At 43.8% G+C, this 13,420-nt stretch overlaps 1 protein-coding gene across 12 annotated transcripts in view; it reads left to right on the forward strand.

Moving 5' to 3' along the window:
* GNB1 (G protein subunit beta 1) overlaps positions 1 to 13,420 on the forward strand; it is a 78,873-nt gene that overhangs the window by 31,617 nt on the left and 33,836 nt on the right. For 11 of the 12 annotated variants that reach the window (XM_023635971.2, XM_070261114.1, XM_070261121.1 and 8 more), the window contains one exon: positions 10,706 to 10,754. The exons of the other annotated variant lie outside the window; for it this stretch is intronic. The gene's annotated coding sequence lies outside the window, so the exon portion shown is untranslated. The remainder of the gene's footprint in view (positions 1 to 10,705; positions 10,755 to 13,420) is intronic. 12 annotated transcript variants of the gene reach the window in all.

Raw genomic sequence — 13,420 nt, forward strand, 5'->3', positions numbered from 1 at the left:
GGAAGCCGCGTCTTTAAGCTCCGTCTTTAAGGTTGAGGGATATTTCCTGGCAAGGGGAGGAGAGTGAAGAAGTTTGAGCAAAGGGACAAAACTTAATTTTTGTGTCTGATTTTCTTTCATTTTTAAAAACATAGACAGGCTGACTGTTTTAAAACGAGAGTAAGTGTAGTGTCAGTGTGAGCCCCTCGGCTCCAGTCCAGTCGCTGGGAGTAGCACTAACTGCCCCTTACTCTTTGTACGACTTTGAACTAGTTACTGGCCTGTCTTTGCCTTGGGTATCTTTTCTCTAATTTTACAGAATTAAAATTGCAAGGGGTGATGATAACAGTACATACCTCATTGGGTTACTGAAGGATTAATCAACGATGCGTATAAAGTACTTATTAGCAACATAGCATCTGACATATATTAAGTACTTGATAAATTGTATTGTTGATTAAAAACAATTTGAGCTATGTCTGTTTTCCAGCTCTACTTTTGAAATCAAGTTTGGTGGCTTAGATTGTATCAGTTTAGTATCTGTGATGTCATGGGTGTATCCTAAGACTCATTCATTAAACTGTCGTCACACTCAGGTGACTAACAGGCGAAGTGCTCAGGGCAGTGCCTGATACACAGCTGAGTGCTGTGTGGATCAGACCTTCCGCCACAGTGTGGTTACTGTGTCAGAATATTATTACTGGATCCAAGTGTTATGACTGTGTCAAAGGGTGCATTACCTACCGAACCCAGAACCACTCAAGGACTAGAGAAGGATGGAGAAGGAGCTCGTGTCTCTTGGATCCCCTGAGTCCTGGGTGTGATACCATCCTCATTTTTTTCCCCTTTTAGGGGAAAATATCCTCTAGTAGCTTCCTAGATTCTGAATGTCTTTGTTCTGATCTTGCACTTGATGATTCTGTTGAGTATAGAATTGTTGTTTGGAATCAGTTCAAGACTTTGCTCTGTTTTCTTCCAGCTTCCACGTTTGTTGTGGGAGTCTGATGCCGTTGGTTCTTGATCCTTTATATGTCACCAATTTTCTCCATCTAGAAACTTTTAGGATCTTACTTTGTCTCTGGTGTCCTGAAAGATGATGTATCCTGATACTAGTCTCTCTTCAGTCATTATCCTGGGCTCTTGGTGCATCTTTTCAGCCTGGAAACTTAGATAGTTCTAGAAGGAAGCTATCAAAGCTGTGAGAGGTGTTGTTTGAGTTGAGCCTCCTTACTTCGGTATGGAACTTAAGGTGTTCTGAGCAGATCATTCTTTTTATATACTTTTCCATATTGATGTATTTCCCTAGTTGTTCTCCAAAAACACGTTGAATGTTCAATAGTTACTACTGTGCTTGATGGTAAAGTTACTTTTTTTTTAAGTTACTTTTTTATTGCAAAATTTGAAGTATTCACCTAGGCAACAGCTAAGTTAGGAGAAAGTTGGAAAGATCTTTTCATTCACATTGCACAGTTACCACCCTTCTGCAGAAAATAAAGAATTTCCAACATAACTTTTCCCCAGAAGAGTTACTGTATCCTATATGGAAACCACAGTGAAGTGTTTATAAAAAAACTTCTAATGAACACAAGAAAATACAAGATAATTTAAAAACCAACTGAAGGCGTTTAGAAGCTTATTATTCAGCACTTAGGGTTAGCCAAAACTATTTTGTGTAGGAGCCATCACAGATGCTCCCATGTACCTCTCTTGTCCCCGCCACACCTTAATATGTAGCTGAATTCATCCTAGACTTTGATGGCTGAAGTGGCAGCCCCAGTATGTTCTTTCATGTTCTCAAGACTTGAGAAAGAGATGGTGCAAACACGAGATTCTCAGTGTGTCGCTGTGTGAAGTCCTTGTGTGGTGTGGTGTTGGAAATCCAGCTGGCAGTGTTTTACAGGCAGGTGAGTTTTGTACATAACCTTCAGTAGTGTCTGAAGATACTCATTAAGGAATCTGCAGCTGCACAGTGGGAGTGAGGCAGAGCCCCAGCCTGCTGGGGAAATGGGGTAAAGGAGTCTTTCTGTAGCTGTGGGAACAAAATGTGTTCTCTGTGCAGAGAATGAGCCGAAGACCTGTGTGTGCAGAATGGCACAGAACATGAACTATCGGTGAATCCCTTAGATACTCTATCACAATAGATTGATTCTTTTTTCAGTGCCCTTTTAACAAACATTCACCTTTCTGCCAAAATAAAGTAAGAGCTTGTCTTCAGACTGAGACATCCTGCAAAGTTGTTTTCATCTTTATGTGACTCTGAATTTGAGCAGAAGTTGGATGGTTTGCTTTTTCCTCCTCGTTGCTGGCTTACAGCAGGTGCGAGAGAAGTACGTTTCTTCTTCGGCCAATAATTTTTGAGAAAAATGTTCTAGTATTGTGAAGGTTAAGGCAGCTTACCATTGGAGAAATTTGAAGCTTGTGGTGCACTGAGGTTTATTAAACCCAAATGCAACTCAAGTGAAGACTAGATCGACTTAACCCTCCACACTAATGGCCCGACAGAAGAAGAGGTGTGCCCGTTCCTGGACGTAGACACGATTTGCATCGGTTTCTCTTCTTCTCTGGTACTCAATAAAAAATTATGAGATACACAAAAAGTGATCCATTTTCAAGAGATAAAGAAATCAATGGAAACAGACTTGGAGATGACCCCAATGTTGGAACTGTTAGACAGCCTTTAAAATAACTCTTGAGGGGCTGGCCCCGTGGCCGAGTGGTTAAGTTCTCGCACTCCGCTGCAGGCGGCCCAGTGTTTCGTTGGTTCGAATCCTGGGCGCGGACATGGCACTGCTCGTCAAACCACGCTGAGGCAGCGTCCCACATACCACAACTAGAAGGACCCACAACGAAGAATATGCAACTTTGTACCGGGGGGCTTTGGGGAGAAAAAGGAAAAAATAAAATCTTTAAAAAAACAAACAAACAAAAGAAAACTCTTGATTGCAGTGCAGTTAAATTAGAAATCAGTAACAGAACACTATCTGGAAAATCCCCAAATATTTGGAAATTAAATATCAGAGATGACATCATAAGGGAAATATGAAAATATTTTAATTTTTTTTTCCTGAGGAAGATTAGCCCTGAGCTAACATCTGTTGCCAGTCCTTTTTTTCTTTTGGCTTGAGGAAGATTAGCTCTGAGGTAACATCTGTGCCAAACTTCATTCACTTTATAAGTGAGTTGCTGCCACAGCATGGCTGATAAGTGGTGTAGGTCCATGCCTGGGATCCAAACCCATGAATCCAGGCTGCTGAAGTGGAGCGTACTGAACTTAACCACTATGCCACTAGGCTGGCCCTGAAAATATTTTAATTTGAATGAAAGTGAAAACAACATAGCAACATTTATGGGGCATAGTGAAAGCAGCACTTATAGGGAAATTTATAGAATTAAATACTTATAGAAAACGAAAAAGGTCTCACCAATCTAAGCTTCTACCTTAAGAAACCAGAAGAGTACATTGAATTCAGAGCAAGCAGAAGGAAGAAAATAACGAAGAGCAGAAATTTATCAAATTGAAAACAAATACGATAGAGAAAATCAATGAAACAAAAAGTTACTTCTTTGAAAAGATCAAATTGATAAACCTCTAGCCAGCCTGAGAAAAATAGGATTTAAACACTGTTAAAATGAAGAAAGTGAGTATGAAAATTAAAAGTGAAATATTCATCTCTTTCTAAAAGTACACTCTTAAAAATCAGAGTGCATTGATCATGTCATTAAATCTTGAGCACATTGTTGTGCCAAGTTTTCCAGCTACTAAAGAAGCTCTTGCTTACTACATTGATCAGAGGAAAGGCCAAGAAATACTCGTAAATACAGTAATTTTCTGCGACTATCTTCAAGTCGTGCCATCTTTGTTTGGTAACTTCAGTGGCATGTGTATGTTTTAGTTTATATTTGCCCTTTATTGACTTCAGTATTTTTCTTTCCCAATTTTTAATTTTGAATGACCTTTAAAGCTACAGAAAGTTGAAAGAATAGGTCAGTGAACATTATGTACCTTTCACCAAGATTCAGTAATTTATAATTTTGTGGGAGGAGCCACATTTTTTTTGCTTCTCTCTATATATGCCTTTTGGTGAAGCATTTCATGGTTGTAGGTTTCTCGTACTCAATTCCTTACAGCTCCAGCCTCACGTCTTGAGAATGAGGGTTTTCTTTGACTTATCCACGGTGATGTCATTGTGCCCCAAAGCTTTGACGTTGATTCAGTAATGCCTAATCCAAGTCCACGTTTAATTTTTTCAGTTTTCCCCAAAATGTCTTCATGCCTTTTTTTCAAATTCAGGGTGCGCTCACGTTCATGTGTTGCCTGTTTGGCTCTCACGCCTTCTCGCGCTCGCTACATGCTGAGCAGTAGTCCCACCGTTTTTGTCATGACATTCACACTTTTGAGGAGTTTAGGCCAATTACTTGTAATGTCTCACATTCTGGATTTTTATAAATGTTTCCTCATGACTGCATTAAGGCAAAACATTTTTTGGCAAAAATGTTCCGTAGAGTGACTGTACTTCCCATTTTATCGTATCAGGAGATACTTAATGTTGGTTGGTCCCGTTATTGGTAACACTAAGTCCAATGGCTTGGTTAAGCTGGTGTCCACCAGATCTCTTCACTGTCATGACTTTTCCCTTTTACAGTTAGACGTAATCTATGAGTGATGCTTCTAGACCTTGTGAACCTCTTGTAACTTAACACACTGTCACCCACTGACCTTAGCATCCATCTGCTCCTGTGCTAGAGGCTTCCAATGGTGGTGCCCTAAATCTGTCATTTTTCTATATTTGTTTGCATTCCTCTGTGAAAAAAATCTTTACCTTTCCTCTTGTTTCTTTCTGTTTTAATTATTTATTATTTATTTGAGTGTTACTGTGTATTTGTGTATTCAATTTTTTTCCAATAAGATATATTCTATTACAATTATTAGTCCTTTTTACCCTTAGATTGTCCTGAAATTGGCTAGGGGGCCTCCTTCACTTTATCATTTCACATTCTACTTGTTCAGAACAACATCTTTGGACTGGAGGATTGATCGGAAGTGAGAAGTTTACTTTGTCTCTTGTGAGCCCCTGGGCCTTTATGCAGAACTCCCGGGTGGAATGTGTTCTGGAATTCAGCCTTTAGAAAGATAGGTGGTGCGTATCTCACAGGCACACAATACCCTCAGTAGGGCTGATTCTCAAACACCTGAAAACCTGTGCTAAAACATTTGACTGTTCACGTTGATGGGATAAAGACTAGTGACTGCCCGGCAGTCTTTCTGGTCTGGTGTGGGATCTCAGAATTGCAGATAAGTAATGGTGCACCTGTGTGTTTCTGTCTTGGGATTGACATAGAAAAAATCATTCCCAGCAAGTGTACTTTTACTTGATTTGAATTTTTTGTGTAAGTTTTTTATTTTTCCTTCTCCCCAAAGCCCCCCAGTACCTAGTTGTATATTTTAGTTGTGGGTCCTTCTAGTTGTGGCACGTGGGACGCCGCCTCAGCGTGGCCTGATGAGCAGTGCTAGGTCCACTCCCAGGATCCACACTGGCGAAATCCCGGGCTGCCAAAGCGGAGCACATGAACTTAACCACTCAGCCACAGGGCAGCCCCTTGATTTGAAATTTTAATGCAGCCAGTAAAGGAATTCTGTAGGTATGTCTCAAGAGGATTGAGTTTTTAGATTTGAATAATACTGAAATAATAATACTCATACAAATACTAGTATTTGATACTAAAAACCTCATGATGGGGGCTGGCCCAGTGGCGCAGCCGTTAAGTTCCCACCTTCCACTTTGGTGGCATGGGGTTCACCGTTTCAAATCCTGGGCGCGGACCCATGCACCACTTATCAAGCTATGCTGTGGCAGGCGTCCCACATAAAATAGAGAAAGATGGGCACAGATGTTAGCTCAGGGCCAGTCTTCCTCAGCAAAAAGAGGAGGACTGGCAGTAGTTAGCTCAGAGCTAATCTTCCTCAAAAAAATAAAAAATAAAAAACCCCACCTCATGAGGTACTAGAATATATATACACAAAGAAGGTCATCACAGTAATATTTAATATTGTTAAGTTAACTCTACCGAGTCAAAACGTAGGCTCAGGTGACTCTATCAAGAGCCTTCGGGGCCCCTCCCGGTGGCGCAGCGGATAAGTGCGCACATTCCCCTTCGGCGGCCCGGGGTTCGTAGGTTCGGATCCTGGGTGTGGACATGGCAGCGCTTGGCAAGCCATGCTGTGGCAGGCGTCCCACATATAAAGTAGAGGAAGATGGGCACAGATGTTAGCTCAGGGCCAGTCTTCCTCAGCAAAAGAGGAGGATTGGTAGCAGATGTTAGCTCAGGACTAATCTTCCTCAAAAAAACAAACATAGTAACAAACAAAAAAAACGGTGAGTTTTGGGGCCGGCCCTGTGGCTGAGTTGTTAAGTTTGTGCCCTCTGCTGCGGCAGCCCAGCATTTCACCGGTTTGGATCCTGGACACGGACATGGCACCACTCATCAAGCCATGCTGAGGCGGCGTCCCACATGCCACAACTGGAAGGACCCACAACTAAGAATATACAACTATGTACCGGGGGGCTTTGGGGAGAAAAAGAAAAAAAATAAAATCTTTAAAAAAAAAAGCCTTAAAAAGGTACCTGATCTTTGACATAGTAATTCCATCTCTGGAATTCCGCTCTAAGGATTTTAATCTCATACGGCTGTGGCAGCAGAGCCGCCTGGGCAATTGGACACCTCGGCTTAGGCACCGTGTCCACCAAAGCTCCCCGTCTTCCGTCAGGGGACTCTCTGCTCTGGACTGGGAGCAGGGCCAGATGAGACCTGCACGGACACAGGCCCTCCCCTCGGACCCCCAGAGCGGGGTCAGCTGCACGCCCTGCTTCAGCGCTTTCCTCCCTGAGCCTTGGAGTCCTGTCCTGGCTGTTTGCCTGGGGTGCGAGTCGTCCTGTGTGTGTATTTCCAGGACTTTGCCCGAATCACACAGGGGCATGTGAATTCTTGATTGTTGTCGGTTTAGTTTGTATTGGTGGAGTCCCCCTCTCATTTTTCCCCGCTGTGCATTGTAGGACAATTTCCATGCTTTCTCCCCTGGACTGTAAGACCCATGTGGGCGGCTGGCCATGCCTGTTTTGTTGACTTATGCTTTCAGCCTCCAGCACTCTCTCTCACAGTGCAAGCATTGAAGGTGCTTGCTGAGTGAGTGGAATGTTCAGGAGATTGGACCCGATAATCACTTAAAATAACACCAAGGTGTCAGATAGACTTCAGAGACCAGTGTCTGAACTGGAGCCAGAGGCGACCTGGGACAGTGCCAGGGAGGAAGGACGTGGTGTGCGGCGGTCTGGTGCTTCCGTGAGGGAACGATCTGGAAGCTTTGCCTCTCACAGGCTGGCACAGGTAGCCCCGTCCACAGAAGGCCCATGGGAGGATGGCAAGGCTCACGCCTTCCAGCAGGCAGCCACTGGCCGCAGGAGGCAGGTGAAAGCAGTGTTGTCGGGCTGGGGGAGCAGTTCGTTGCTTGGAATGTCGCAGGTGTTTGCTTTGCTCATGAAATTGATGATATGTTTGTATTTACTCTGTCAAATCTATGATTTGAATTATATTTTGCATATTTTAAGTTTTGACTAAAAATGGGTCTGTAGACTGTTTAACCTTCTTTTGAATTTTATGGCTGCATCTTCCCTTATCTTCCTCCAGCTTCCCTTATGGGTTGCTGGTCAAGTAGAGAACAATTCAGCACCTACTCACGCCCCTCTGCTTGCACTGCTAAAGCAGCACCCTCCTGGCTGGGCTTCAGAGTAACTGTGGAGTGGCCTTCCTTGCCTGCCGAAAACCATCTTTTCTCCTGTCTGGCCAGGCACTGCCCTCCCTCGCTCCGTGGGGACCTGGGTGCCCTGTCAGCCAGACTCAGTGGTCTAGTGTTGTCAGCCCCTTGGAGTCTAAAGATGCGGCCACCTTCCCGTTGTACCGTCTGCTCTAAGAGGCATAGTAGCGTGGTGAAGCTTAGGCTTGGGTTTGGTCAAATCCCCAGTTTCCTGGTTTTCTGTAAGGATGGTGCTCCTGGTTTAGGATCACATTAATGTGTGCTGCTGTCTGGGACAGTGGTCTTATCCTGTGGACTGTGTAGACAGAAAAGGAGCCCAGCTTTGGTCTTGTTTTTAGCCAGAGGTGAGTCCAGACAACTCTATGTATGAATCCAGGCTGAGGTGGTTTGCTGGCCCCTGTGAGCTGGAGGGTAGGGAAGTGCTCTCTAGGCCTTGGCTCCCTGTTTCTTTCTTCCAAAGAAGCTTTAGGGAACTTTACCTTTGCTTCACGCCTTGAAACACAAGGCAATCTAGGCATTTGAATTAGAGCAAACCGTGATACATTTTTGTGGCTATTTTTATTTTTCCTTCCTCTTTCATGTGGAAAACCTGAAAGGATTTATATTTGATGATTGGGATAATTGAGACAATCACTTTATTTGTTTATTTTGGTGAGGAAGATTGGCTCTGAGCTAACATCTGTTGCCAATCTTCCTCCCTTTACTTGAGGAAGATTTGCCGTGAGCTAACACTTGTGCCAGTCTTCCTCCATTTTGTATGTGGGATGCCACCACAGCATGGCTTGATGAGCAGCAGTGTGTAGGTCCTTACCCAGGATCTGAACCTGCAAACCCTGGGCTGCCGAAGTGGAGCACATGAACTTAACCACTATGCCACTGGGACCCCAACCATCGCTTTAAAGGAGCAGCTCTCACCTGGCACTGATATTGACCCCAGGGACGTCTGGTGGTGTCTGGAGACGTTTTTGGTTGTCACAGCTGTGTAAAGGGGTGCTGCTGGCACCCACAGGGAGAGGCTGGGGATGCTGCTGCATGTCCCACAGCAGATGAGCCCGCCCCCGAACACAGAGAGTGGGCCAGTCTCAGATGTCAGTTGTAGAGATGGAGCTTCCCCGCTTTTATCTCTCTCTTTTTTTTTTTTTTTTTGAGGAAGATTAGTCTGGAGCTAACTACTGCCAGTCCTCCTCTTTTTGCTGAGGAAGACTGGCCCTGCGCTACCATCCATGCCCATCTTCCTCTGCTTTATATGTGGGACGCCTGCCACAACATGGCTTTTACCAAGTGGTGCCGTGTCCACACCCGGGATCCGAACCGGCGAACCCCAGGCCACTGAGAAGCGGAACATGCGAACTTAATTGCTGCGCCACCAGGCCGGCCCCACTTCCCCACTTTTAGTTCACGATAGTTCGGTGAAGCCTTGAGTGAGCGCTCCTCTTGGGCGTTGGTGAGAGCGAGCTGCAGTTGACACTGGTTCCCTGCTGAATTTCCATGGTCTCCAGCTTCTGCTTCCACATCCACTGGTTGTGTGTGTGTGTGTGTGTGTGTGTGTGTGTAAGTAACTTGAACAGCATTTTTTTGCTTGTCCAGTATATTTCATATAAATGGAGTCAGAAAATATGTGACTTTTGTGTCTGATTTCTTCGTGTAGCATGTTTTCAAGGATCATTTACATTGTAGCGTGTGTCAGTACTTCATTCCTTTTTATGGCTGAATAATGTTCCGTTGTGTGGATATGCCACATTTTGTTTATCCGTTCACCCACTGATGGACATTTGGGATGTTGCCACCTTTGGCTGTTATGGACAGTGCTGCTGTGAACACGCACGTGTGGTCTTTGAGTACCTGTCTTCACTTCTTTGGGGTATATACCTAGGAGTAGAATTGCGGGTCATGGGGTAATTCTGTTTAACCTTTTGAGGGACCACTGAACTGTTTTCCTTCCATACCCGCTTTTACTGCCGGAAAAACGTGTGCTTGCTTGTAACATAAGCCGCATAATTCCAAAATAAAACCATTTTATTAAATAAACGCCTTAGAACTTACAGTTCCACTGAGGGGTGTTTCAGCTTGTTGTTACCTCTCATGACCCGCAGACTGGATGTGTGCACATGAGTTTGTCGGCTCACAAGACAGTGAATTAATCAACAGGCAGGTGGCAACCTGTGAAACATCCCAAAGTGGTCTTTCGCACAAAGGTTAATTTGGAAAGGTTACAAAAACATATGTAAATGTTTTGAAACTTAGTTTCCGGGAAAGAACAAGCAGACATTTCGGAAGAAATCTGGAATTAAATATACTTTAGTTCTGGCTGCGGTATGGTGAGAGGAGACTTGCGAGGCTCCGTCGTGATGTCTGCTGCTCCTGCAGACGGCTTCCTGATCGAGGCCCAGGCTGTGGAGGGCACGCGCAGCAGGAGTAGTGGGGCAGAGGATGGGCTGGACTGTTCTCGGGTGGGCTTGCCAGCACTCAGGAGACAGGTGGGCTTGCCAGCACTCAGGAGACAGGTGGCTAGTGGCTGTTTTGAGGTTCGGGCGAGGTCCACCACATGGGAAGGTCTGGTGAGATTACTCTTAGAGGCTTCTTGAATTGCTGTGATTTTTTTTTTCCTACTGTTACTGTAATTTTTCTAGCAAAGGGATTCTAAACACCCCTTTCCCCCAGTACTTTAAGTTTAATTCAAGGTATTTTCCCTGAGGCATTTCTGAGGATTTTTTTTAAAGAAATTGAGATCAGATGTCTTCTTTTCCACACTGAAAAACTAAATACTAAGTTAATACAAAGTACTGAGTAAAGAAATTCTAGATGAGAAATGGTGATACGGAAGGGGTGGATTTATGTGCTCCTTGAAAGGTATGAAATATTGTTTCTCACAACATGAATGCAATGCAAATATAGTCTTTTCTCTGTCTGTTGCAGACAATTTTACATGTGTTGGAGACCAGACCAGAAGCACTTCTGAATTAAGGTAATTTTGATGTAATTGATCCTTTAAGAAGTTTTTAAAGTACAGAATTTAAATTTCTTCAGGGTTTTTTTTTTTTAATAATCTGGTTTTTGTTGCAGTTTTGCCCATCTCTCTTTTTTAAGTCCAGAGTTGGTTTTCAGAACAAATTGACCCTGAAGAAGGGTATCTTCTTAGAAGGCTCCGTCCAGTGTTCAGCAGGAAGGGCCGAGGTCCCAGAGATTGTGGTTCCACCTTCTGGACAAGAGTTTTATTTCTCCAACTTTTTTCATTAGAGAGCAGGAAAGTCCTTTCTCCAAATCAAACATTAGTTGGACTACTAGCTGATGATCCAGATAAAGGTGAGACCACACGATTCAGAAAAAAAATCCCCGTGTTTGTCTAAAGTGGGAGTGGTAAAGCAAGTGTTACTGTGAGGGGTTAGTGAATCTGGGTGAGGCTATACAGTTCTTTGTATTATTCTTGCAACTCTTTGTAAGTTGAAATAATTTCAGCTTAAAAAGCAGAACTAAATTGAATGAATTAGGTCTTGAACAATTAGGTATCCATATGCAAATAGTGAACTTGACATCATAGATTTCACTCACAATGAATCATAGACCTAAATATAAAACCTGACACTAGAAAACCTCTAAAGGAAAACATAGAAAATCATTGAGACTTTGGGTTAGGCAAAAATTTCTTGATTATGACATCAAAGGCACAGTCCATAAAAGAGAACATTTGTAAACTGGACTTAATCAAAATTAAAAACTTCTGCTCTTTCAAAGACACTGTTAAGAGGATGGAAAGACAAGCCACAGACTGGGAGATAATATTAGCAGATCACATGTCTTTAGATGGCTTGTATCCAGAATAAGTAAAGAACTCTCAAAATTCAATTATAAGAAAACAAACAACCCAATAAAAAACACGAGTGAATTGAACAGACACTTCACCAGGGAACATGTAGACATAGCAGATAAGCACCTGAAAAGATGGTCAAAATCATTAGCCATCAGGGCAATGCAAATTCAGACCATAATGAGACGCCACTATCCATCTATTAGAATGGCTAAAATGAAGAAGACTGCCCATAGCAAGTGCTGACGGGATGCACTGGAACTGGAGCTCTCCTGGCACTGCTGTCGGAGTCAAAATGCTGCATCCATTTGGAAAGCAGTTTGGCAATTTCTTCACATGTTAAACATGTGCCTACCATCTCTGATCCAGCCATTCCATTCCTAGGTGTTTACCCAGAACAGAAAGCAGGTGTTCATATAAAGATTTGTACGTGCAGCAACATGGATGAATCTCAGAATAATAACGCTGAGCAACAAAGGCAGACCCCAGGAAGGTCCATGCTGTATGATTCCATATATATAAAATTCCAGAAAATGCCACTAATGTGCAGTGACAGGAGGCAGATTAGTAGTTGCTTGGGGATGAGGGTGGGATTACAGAGGGGCACAGGGAACTTTTGGGGGTGATGGATGCTCATTATCTTAATTCTGGTGGTGGTTTGAGGGGTATATATATCAGAATGTGTCAGCTTGGACATGTTTATTGTGCTACCTACACTTCAGTAAAGATATTTTTAAAACTAAGTGAAAACTCAATGAGCAATTGGAAAGCATTATGAGGGGCTAGCCCTGTGGTGTAGTGGTTAAGTTCATGTGCTCCACTTCAGCGGCCTGGAGTTCCCTGGCTCAGATCCCAGGGGTGCATGCAGTCATAGCTCTTCAAGCCATGCTGTGGTGGAGGTCCCACATACAAACTAGAGGGACAGGGGCTGGCCCAGTGGCGCAGCCGTTAAATTTGCACATTGTGCTTCTCGGTGGCCCGGGGTTCGCCGGTTTGGATCCCGGGTGCAGACCTGGCACTGCTTGGCAAGCAATGCTGTGGTAGGCATCCCATCTATAAAGTAGAGGAAGATTGGCATGGATGTTAGCTCAGGGCTAATCTTCCTCAAAAAAAAACCCAAAACAAACAAACGAACAGACAAACAAAATAGAGGGAGATTAGCACAGATGTTAGCTCGGTGACAATCTTCCTCACGAAAAAAATAATGGAATAGGTAAATAAATAATAAAATCTTCAAAAAAAAGAAAACAATATGAGCAGGTCTGCCCTGCACCTGGTGAACCCCTGTATTATACTGGTTGCCACCCTTACCCATATTCTTGATTTCTGCAAAAGAGCCTGCTCCACTGACTCTGGGTAGGAATTGTGGCAGGTGAAGGAGGCGAAGTTTTCTGACTGTTACTTAAATCATTTCAGGTTAAAAGTCCTATTACTGATTTTATAACAGGTCCTATTTGTGCGCATTTACTATGGTTCAGTCAGGTTTTAAGGGCCTTATGTGGGTTCTCCTTGCATCCTCATAGCGTGTGAGGTGGCTCCTCTTCTGGTCTCAACTTCCTGAATAAGAAATGAAGGCAGGGAGAGGTTAGGAACTTGGTGGAGACCACCTGGTGATGAGAGAGTGCACCAGGACTGGAACCCCAAATGTGTGACCCCCAGCTGCCTGTGCCCACACTGCCTCTGGCCAGCAGGCCCTGCTCAGGTGGGCTGGACGCGCAGAGACCAGCAAGAACAAGTGTCAGTCGTGCTCGTCCTGGTTTGCAGGAAGGAAGTGTAAAACAGAGCTTGTCTCTGCATAATGGAGGCAAAGGACACTGCAGGAAGCA

This window comes from Equus caballus, chromosome 2 (assembly GCF_041296265.1).
Source record: "Equus caballus isolate H_3958 breed thoroughbred chromosome 2, TB-T2T, whole genome shotgun sequence".
In the NCBI taxonomy this organism is placed as follows: Eukaryota; Metazoa; Chordata; class Mammalia; order Perissodactyla; family Equidae; genus Equus; species Equus caballus.